The 10573-nt window shown below is 37.5% G+C and overlaps 1 protein-coding gene across 1 annotated transcript in view; it reads left to right on the top strand.

The window, feature by feature from the left end:
* The first annotated feature begins 657 nt into the window (after positions 1 to 657).
* The window catches only part of LOC108974963, a 159407-nt gene continuing 149491 nt past the window's right edge, over positions 658 to 10573 (top strand). Inside the window, exon 1 of the mRNA XM_018943113.1 lies at positions 658 to 821. The gene's annotated coding sequence lies outside the window, so the exon portion shown is untranslated. The remainder of the gene's footprint in view (positions 822 to 10573) is intronic.

Below are 10573 nucleotides of genomic sequence, written 5' to 3' on the forward strand. Positions count from 1 at the left end.
TAAAAGCTCTCATTTCTCAAAATTAAATAAATTATTTTAAGTCACACACTAAAACTTTTTTTTATTTAATCACACATTCAATTGTAACATTAAACATTTGCCATGAGGTATTTTCAGTATTTTCTAAAACTTTTCCATTCTCTTTAGCCACTCTGTTAACAAGCTTCTCTTATACAAGAGATAAATAACACAACATGTTTGATATAAAATTGCTTGGAACATGTATATGCAGCTTGTTCTAGAAGCAGAAGGTTTTTAAGCAAATTGGTGCCGAACAAGTTGCCTTAAAGAACTCAAAAATKAAAAGCAGACAATTGCAAAGAAATTTAAGTCATTTAATGCTCTCTATTCGCATAAAAATTTAAGTATAGTTTATTTACTATGCGTAAAAACAAAAGTTTATAATTTYTTGATTTGTATTCGTACTTCGATTTGTAATAATTAGATAAACATAACAAGAAACAGTCGCGTCAATGACGTACACGAAGCGCAGTCGTTTCGTTGACTTTATGCGAATTGTTGGTAATAGAAACGGTGACGGTGATTTTTGCGTTTGCTATTAAATTATTATAAACAAAACATTGGTAAAAGCATATAAACAATAAATAAACGCAATACATCTGTTTTTATGTGTGTGCAAAGAGAATAGTGARCATTTTAATTATAATTTGGTGAAATCAGATTTGGCAAAAATTTGCAGTATTAAGTTTGTGTGTGAACATAAAGTTAATGTGATTATAACGAAATGGCTTTAATAAAAGCTACTATCAAAATGTAATAAAAATCATTTAATCGCTTACTTAAAAGGCAGCTAGAGCAAGGTGAGTAATTTATTTTATTAAGTAAAAGCAACAACTAAAAGCGTTCARTTACAATGAAATGCGTGGGAATCGCGAATGGAGACGAAAATGTCAGTTATGCTTGACGTTGACTGCGCTGTTGACGATCCCAATATGATTGGGTGTACGTAGAATTGATATAGAGTGCTGCCGGCGCACAAATGGTATGTAAAGCTGACGTCGACTGTGACTGTGCTGCTGTGTCTCTCTCCCAAATAAAATTCTCTTCGCATGTATACACATGCATATGCGCGTCACAATAACAACAGCGCGTCATCTTCTAAGCCAAACAATAAGAATAAACAGCAGACAAAAAACCACGGCAACGCTACTAGCAACAACAATTACAAAAACAACAGCAAATGCTAAACACAACAAAGCCAAAACAACACCGGGTGCGCTGTTAAATCGTGTGTATCCATAAACTACGATGAAGCTGACGACGAACCGAGAAAAATGCGCACGGCAATGGTGTTACCATATAGCGTTGTATACATATTATACATATGTACATACATATATGTTTCGTTGTGTGTAGCCAAGCAGCTAGCAGACGAAAATTTTCATCGAAGCCATAAGTAGATTGATGTTTCTTGGTATTAGCTGGAGTTGTTAGGAAAGGTTTAGAAGCTTAAGTTATAATTATTTAAATCTGGTCGACTAGGTCAAGGTGAATTTAAGGCAAAATTTGCTTCCGCTATGAGTAGATACATGTGTGTGCAAAGTATTTGCATATGTACATATRTRTACATGTATGTACTTCATAATTAAAATATATAATTATTTAGCAATACATTTTAAAATAACAATATGTATTGAATGTACATTATAAAATAGGTTTATTTAAAAATTTCCTCATCACACAGTTTATCAAAAGTGCAATTCCGTGAAAAGTATGCACTTATACATACATACTTCCTCGAAGGTCGGGTTTAAGTAACCGAGAGGTACTCCGATTTGTATTCAAGCAAGAACACAACCAGGTCRCATTCGTCAAYATTATTGTGAAATATTAGCCGTCGTTCTATCTAATATTTTTATTAGTTTGAAATACCAATCGSTTCAAAATTTATACTCGATCTGGATTTGTTCGAATAGATCGTAACTCAGCATTTTTCATACTAAAATTCTTAAATTTGAAACGAAATTATTTATTGGACTTACTCGTTTTTCGTAGAACCAATTCCAATTGGAATTCTGTTAATTACTTGTAATTTAGAATATGTTAGCTTAAGTATTAATGCTGAGACCTTGGCGGGGAGCATAATTGGTTATTCCTCAAATAATGCAGAAGACMTTTAGGTCTATAAGTAAGTATGTAAGTGTGTACAAGTGAATAACTATTCCAATTAATTCGAATGGAGAACTCCGCCTTACCGCTTCCGCTCTAAATAGGGTATTTATATGAACCTCTTTAATAAACTCTTAAGTTAGAAAAATATCCGTCATCGAAKATCCGACTCATTCCCAGTCTGATGATAGAATGAAAATGTCTTTCCTTGCAAACTGATAAGTTTTATGCATACATATAAACAGCAACCTATACACCGTTCCCACGACAGTCGGTTCTACGTAACCGGAACGGRCTGTCAACTTGGAAAAATCCTGCCGCATAAACCACAACAACARCGGCAGCCTATACATTATATTATTATGATAAAAACCAAAACAATCCATATCAAATATGAAGATCTCCGTTCTTTTGGTTAACTTTATACCGGCAATAGTCAAGGAAGCTTTTTCGCATGGTAAAATGTTATTTACGAGAAAAAAAATTAATGATATTGGTCCACTAGTTAAAATATATTGAGTACATTGATTAATGTCATTAGTTTCATTGATTATCCGCGCTTATGCTRTAATTTCGTTCATTGTGATCCAGACTGGTATCTAAATTAAGCCTTGTCTAGCCATTCACGGAATTTGGTAAGAAACCTGACTTTTCTACCAGCTTCCCAATGTCTCTTAAGTTCGTCATTGAAAGCCGTTTCATCCGGCTGAAGACTGGCATACTAAGTTCTATTTTTCATGAAGTAAAAGCTTTTTGGTCTGTCCAWWMMTACTACCTCAAAGTAACTTTGTKGTATGCTCCGTGTTGTTAGGGTTCCAATACTTGAGGTGTTCCTCTACAGTCCATTGTTTCATACAACCCTTGACAATTTATTTGAATTCTATTTCCAGCTACCCCAAGCCAGGGGAGGATCCAGAGTAGAATTTTKGGGAGGGAACTATATAATTGTGTACTTGCAACTCAAAGTMTTTTTCTTCGCATAGTGTAATTTATGATGGAAATAATGTACAACTTTTGGATCCGCGATCCGTGTATCCCCGCCTGTCTCCAGCGGACCAGCTCATCTGCTTTTTCATTTCTTTCTATTTATTGCATGCTTGAATAAAGTTAAGCATTGAGACTTGATAATGGCGCTGTGGATAGCGTTAGTTATCACTAGAAGGTTTATGACATGCTAGTTAGAGCTGAAGCCCACTTGGCAACTTCTGTAATGCCTCCACTTTCGGCCTGACATAATTGTATTCATCTAGCTTAAACCCACCTTCTACGCATGGATTACTACAGAAGAAGCCTGCACCTGTTCCTCATCAGCGCTTTGATCCGTTCGTTGAATATGTAGATTTTGCCGCTAGAACAGTCGATCAGAGAATCATTGGTTCATTTGACCAGGGAATGAAARCGGTTTCGCATTGCCAATTTAGCTCGAGTTAATTCACAAAGTCGAGTATAATACGATGCCGTAGTGAACCGAGCCTAACTATAATCTCCTAAAATCCTAGGTCGGCTGGCCGTAAGGTTTTTGCCTCAAGCATCACTTTTATATGACCTCCAGAGTCTTTGTTGACGTGGTTTTCATTACGCCCGGAATACCCAGCAACACGCCCGTTGCACGTGTTCTAAGGATTTAGTACAGYACTTTTTCGTTAATGCCATCCACCGTACAACCGTGGGGAATATTAAACTCACATTACCAACACTACCTATGCCATTGATAAATATTATGCCTTTCAAGAATTAAAATTTCTAAAAGCTTTACAATTAATTCTAAATTAATAATATATATTCACTGTTAATATGTACATACATATATACAACATATAGTTGTATATTACATGTACATATGTAYATATAATCAACACAGGCGAGACATCGCTACAAGTACATTGCCCTCTGAAATTGTACAAGYTGAAGAGAAAAAAGCGCCAAAAAAGTTTGTTAATGCCAAAAATCACAACACACATGTGYCTATTCAGTTAGCTATGTCCACTTTAATCTCCTAGAATTGCCACCTACAACAACTTTGAATTGACGAGCTACCTAATGGACGTGACGCCGCGTAATACTCATACACACATATTTATATTTGCATGTGTCAATTTCTAATAAAAGTGTGTACAACCGTTTCTAGGTTTTCTATTTCTACCCGAGCATAGATACTCTTACGTATGATCGTCAGTTGCCGACATCTTGTACATTTTACTACGGTTATTTCTGTTGTTATTGGCATTGTTGCTGTCATTTCACTATGCTAATGAAAACGCAAAACATAACTTTATTATAAGCAGATATTCCGAGCATTTCTTTTTTACGACGAGTATCTGTGTCCAATGTATAAATGTACATATCTACCTATGTATGTATGTATGTAAATATGTATGTATGTCTGCATGTATATATAATGTGTGACATTTGTACATGCTTGTATGCATATCTCTGCCACGTTGAAYGAGATGCCTGCTGTTCGCGACCGCTTACCGCGAGCAGAAAATAAATGGCACCGCTCGATTGCTCGTGAAATTTTACCCTAAATTATGGGGTAATAGCGGCGATTCGAACGCAATGCGTCGTCAAAAGTGTACTAAGAAACTCAGAAATTAGCTATGTACATACATACACACTTGCCCATAAATATATACACACCATCCAAGCATGAGCAGTGCGATGAAGACAATGACGACGCCTATTATGTATGCATGTAGATACCAAACACACAAATAACAATAAAAAGCCGGGCAACAGAAGCAAGAGCAGTGTCAGTCGGCTGAATAAAATGACATGTCTAGAATGATAATAACTTAAGCTTCAATTCTACATACTTATGCAGACGAGGGTGGCTCGAGAAGCATGTTTTACATAGAATAAAGTGAGCCTGGTACTCTTTGAACTTTTTCATTGGGGGCGTTTTTTACGTGGTGGTTCCCAAACCGAGCGCTCCACCAGCGCTAGGTCACGTCTACCTGGCTCCAATTGGCCCCACCCTGCGAAAAGAAGAAACGACTGGCGCGCTTGTATTTTTAACTCGGCTATAATCGCGTAAGCGGTTACTACGCCAGTAAAGAAGAAGAAGAAGTACTTTTTGAAACTGGTAATGCTTTCCAGCTGTATATCTTAGTACACGAAGATATATGACCGCCTTTCTCAGAGAGTGTAAGTTTTGAAGTGGTTAGTTCTTTATACATTCTGCTTTAATAATGCTACTGGCAGGCTTTTTAGTTTACTATACACGATTTTTGTGGAATAATTTTACCAGTATATATTTCAATTGATCAAATCCTAATATAAACGTGTTTTCCTTCGTATTATTATTGGTGTCCACGCAGTAAGGCTGGAAATTCTACCCGACGCCATTTACGGAAGCTGTATATACAAYTCAACACTTCCTTCTTGACTGTATTACGTTTGGAAGGTCAAGACTTGAATCACTTGGAATCGCATACCTTCAGTGTTATGCTAATTTATAAGTTCGAACACAGGAATTCTTGTTTTCTATGGCTTCAGAAAGGACTACATGTAGTAGTCTAGGTGAAATTTTTGATCAGTCGTCTAACCTAACTAATTTAGAATTGTATTGCTCTATGTAGTCGTTCACCTGGAAGGATCGATGTTCTATCAACACTCTAATAACGTGTTAAGCCATTGAGGAAAACGGATAAGCAAAACTTTTATAAAGATAGAGCATAAATAAAATGACTTAAGAAACCTCATATCAGATATGAATTAAATAAGTATTTTTGTAGCCGAATTGATAATTTTTTTCTAAAAGAGTTGCTTGATAACGTAGCAAAGGACTTTACTAATTACTGRTGACGAAACGTGGGTTTAGGAATATGATTTCGAAACTGGCCAACAGTGTACGGATTGGCGCTTCAAAAATGMGTCGAAAACAAAGAACACAAAATTCGCTGAAGGTACTGAACCGTTAACGTCAAGTTTTACGTGGAAGTTGCACCACGACAACTCACCAAATATGGGCCCGTACTTTTTTGTTGCCTTGCCTGAAAAGGCTGATGAACGACAGAGGGAATCCAAGTAGCATACACCTCGGCTGTCAAGATTATTGCGTAGAATGCTTTCTGTGACGCCTTCAATGCTTGGAAATCGCGCTGGGAGCGCTGCATCGACGCAGAAGGAATCTGTTTTGAAAGTTTTTAAAGAATTGTAACGATTGGTTCAATAATTTTCTTTAAATCGACTCAGTCCTATWACTTTCCGGACAAACCCTGTATGTGTTTTCCAGCAGATCATGTGATTTCCGAGATTTCATTTTAAAAACTGATCGATAATATGTTATTTTGAATATTGAGAGTGATTTGTGACCRTGAATTCGCACTTTCGAATTAAAAATCCTTGGCTTCAAACCGGTTTAAGACTCGTAGTATCTTTAAAGTTATTCAGAATGATCCGTAGAACATTTCCTGCATGCTTGATTTTTCGATACACTTACTTTAACTTACTGTTAAAATTCTTAGACTTAATTTTTATATTGAAGCTCTCCTGTACTTGTGTATTCTGGTATATCAAATCGTTCTCCCACTTGTGATACTTCCGTTTTTCTCTTATCTCCTTCTGCGCTAAAACAGCTTTGGCTCGAAAAATATATAAACTTAAATTCTTTACGCCAATTGTTGGCCCTCTATTTAACATCAACATTTTCATAACTGAACGATTTCCACTCCGTCATCTAATAATGAATGTAAATATCAAGCGTCTCTCGTACATAMATATGTATGTCTGTATGTTCTTGYCATGCTGCCATTGCTCCCTTCTTGACCTGTAATTTTTCCAAGTGTTCCAGTAATTTACAACACAAATAATATACAMAGCTTTGGCGAAAATGAAACAAACACAACCAGAAACAATAAAATAAAAATAATTTGAAGTGACGAAGTACATACAATGGTGGCGACGTCTCTACATTAACTATGACAACGGGGAGCAAAGTATTTTGGTGTTGCTGCTCACGAAGAGTTTACGAACGTAAAAATTATAATAAAGTGCAAACTGAATAAAGCGAAGTGGGAGAAAGCCATAAATGAAAAACTGTATTATAATTTGAAAATGCTGGTATTTATAGGCATACAAATTATGTATGTATGTATGTTTGTGTGAGCTAATCACTTTGGTGACTGCTTGATTGGCTGATTGATTACCACAGTTTGTTCTATTTCGGGTCGCATCAGTTCGTTAAACGGTGGAAATTATACATGTACTATGTATGTACGTACGTTACAAAATGCATACATACAAACATATATATACATACATATGTATATCARTAACAATTAATATATATTTTCAGTAAACGTTTGCTTAAAATAACCACTTTGGGTATAAATATGCACTGAATGGTATTGTTGTATAACGTTATGATAAACRTAACAGTTAGCTGACCTCCAGCGTCATAATTAATTGATTTGGGAATAAAAATGGAGTCCACAGAGACGGAATGGTTTATCGTTAAATTTTGCTCTATATTAGAAAGGGGTAATACAGTGTCGTCAGCTAGATAATGTGTTGTGTGAAGGAACCTAGTTTAGGTAGGGTTTGATGGCTGAACCAKAGATTGAACTTGGACTACTRYATGYAGTCCTTTGTGAAACGAAGAATATAAATCGTGCTATTCGAACATATAAGTTAGTAAAAAGCCTTGTGGCCAATGTATGATTAGTCGTTCAATTTTTATTCCCACCAGTTCGATGGGATATCTGAAAGTGTAAGCTCCTAAATTTCTCACCGTTAATATCACAAATGCGAGACAATCAAGAAGGAAGTGCTGAGATATTTCCACCTTGTCTTCATACAGCTTTTGCAGCTGGAGTTCGGTAAAATAAGAGTTTTGGATGTGAGCTTTAAATATTTTTTACTCAAGATTCATGGTTTGTAAGGTACCATTAATTAAGAAATTTCTTACTAAAAATGATAAATATGAGTGGCGCCTTTCTATCCCCCTGATTGTCAAATACATTAACCAGAACGGTTCCAGATTTGTATCCAATACCGTTGGAACTATTTTAGAAATGTTTGTGCGGATACAACATGAATAACGATAGGATTCTCTATTCTCATAAAAAAATTATAAAATGTTGACGCGTTTTACTATAATTCTGTATTATCGTTAAAATATGTAGGCTCATTTTGCAAATTTGCCAAGGACTTGTTAGAACCCTCGGCTGGGATGGCTTCCAGTGCTCATAGACCTCCGCTACCTAGATAAGCTTAGTTTTCTCGTCTTTCGGCTAATTTTTGGGTCGCTATTCGGTGAATTGCTGCTTAATTTATATTCACAAACCCACGTTTCGCCAGTTATGTTGTCAAGCAGTTCTTTGCGATCTCTTCTCTTCTTGCAAAATATTCAGGTCTTTTAGTTAGGAGTGAGTGGAAAATGTGTTGTGCCGCTTTACAAGAGATGTTAGAAACCTCTGTCATCTCTCTGATTTCAAATTCTTTTTCTTTAATGTTTAAAATTTTCACTGATTGCTTTGTCTTTCGCAGATCCGTATAGGTCGGATAAAGTTAAAATACAGTTATACCTCCATATGACCAACATGTACTGGGAGCTGGAGCTGGGAGTGGTTACGCTGGCATGGTTCTGTCGTCCGAATGGAAGATGACACTCCAGCTCTGAGAGTACTCGATGCAGTACCCGCCGGGGAAAGCAAAGGAAGACCTCCACTCCGTTGGAAAGATCAGGTTACACTTGGATCTCCAATTGGCGCCAAGCAGCGAGAACGAAAAACGACTGGTGCGATGTTGTAAACTCGGCTATAAAAAAAAAATAAACAAAAAAAAAAAAAAGAATAAGAAGTAGGAGTCCTTAATAATACCCTGAAAAGGGTATTTTAATTTTGTTAYGAAGTTGGTACCACTTAACTGTGTGTCCGTCTGTTCACGCTCATTAGTGGATCTGTCGTTGASACATCGATCTGAAATTTACTACATGTCCTATCCTCCCAAGAAAGCTGTTATTTCTCGAAACCACCGATATCGGACGACTGTTGCATATAGCTACCATATAAACTCATCGATCAGGTTTTGCCTTGTACGAAAACTGTTTTTAATGTGTGAAGGTCTACACTTCGGTGCAGCTCACTTCGGTGTTCGGTATTGCAGTAAAATTGCTTGCGAACATGAAACTGCTACACACATATATTAATTATAAATTTAACACCTCACTTATATTTATAATTCGGTTTTAGCCGCTAAGTAATCAATGGAAATGGCAATTACAAACAAACCATTAAAAAGTACAACAGCAAAACAATGCCAAGCAAATTCGAGCATTCCTTAACAAATAAATACAACGATTCGTCTTCATTCGGCCAAGTTAGTGAGTTCGGCGCTTTGCGACGCACACTCACCTCGGCTTGAATCGATTTGTTGTGTTGCCATTTTGAATGAGTTGATGGCGTTGCGCGGTGCGGATCTGAGCTGCAACGAGCTGAGCTGGCCTGCTTCGACACCAGCATTGCTGCCGCCTGCCAACGGCGACGCGCGCGTAGTTGTCGCCAATGCTGTTGCCCTTGTTACCACTCCACGCCACGCCACAGCAAAGTGGACCGACAATGGCGATTTTGCCGATGACTATTCCGATGCCGATTCTCACGCAACGAAGTGGTGCTTCAAACAACTCGCGCCAGAGTCACTGATACCGCCAGTTACAGCAGCAGCGACACCGACAACGACACTGCTACCCATAACAGCAACGTCAGTGTCGCTTAACAGCGTTGCGGACGCCGACGTCGACATCCACGAGGTTGGCCACGCTGGCTGACTAGTTCCTTTCACCTCTATACGGTTGGGCACCACAATGGCTTTTAGAGCGACCTTTTTTGTGTGCTTTTTATATTCTAATACAACAACAGCGGGCGTAGTAATAACCACAATAGCAGCAACAATGACAACACTTACATACATATAGATGTATGCATGTATGTACATATGTATGTACATAGATGCGTTGTTATGTATAATAAAATGTACACTAAATGGTTTGAGCATTGCTGTCAAGCACGATGTATGCGAATTTTTTTGATTGTTTTGTTGTTACCTTTTGAATTGAGCGCCACGGTGGGTTCGCTTGCTTTTATATCGCTAAGTTATTTGCTGTTTTCCCCGACGACCTGAGTGTGGGTGTCTTTCGTCGTATAGCCAAGGTAAAGTGTGTAAGGTGAGGTAGGTGGGGCGTTTGGGTTGCGTTGGCCGCAGTGCTGGCATGTGTCTACAATGATACGGTTCGCTAATCTTCTTCTCCATTTCGCTGCTGAGCCATAACGCTGACTTCACTTTTTGTTGCTGTTGTTGCATCTCTCCCTCTGGCCACCGACCCACTGCTCGATGACTTTTCTTTCCGCTTTGACGGAAGTTTTATTCTTTCGCCTTAAATTTATTTCTTTTCAACTTCTGTTGCTTATTCATTGGCGCTCCATTGCTTCTCTTTTGCTGC

Source organism: Bactrocera latifrons, unplaced genomic scaffold (assembly GCF_001853355.1).
Source record: "Bactrocera latifrons isolate USDA-ARS-PBARC rearing strain unplaced genomic scaffold, ASM185335v1 scaffold_113, whole genome shotgun sequence".
In the NCBI taxonomy this organism is placed as follows: domain Eukaryota; kingdom Metazoa; phylum Arthropoda; class Insecta; order Diptera; family Tephritidae; genus Bactrocera; species Bactrocera latifrons.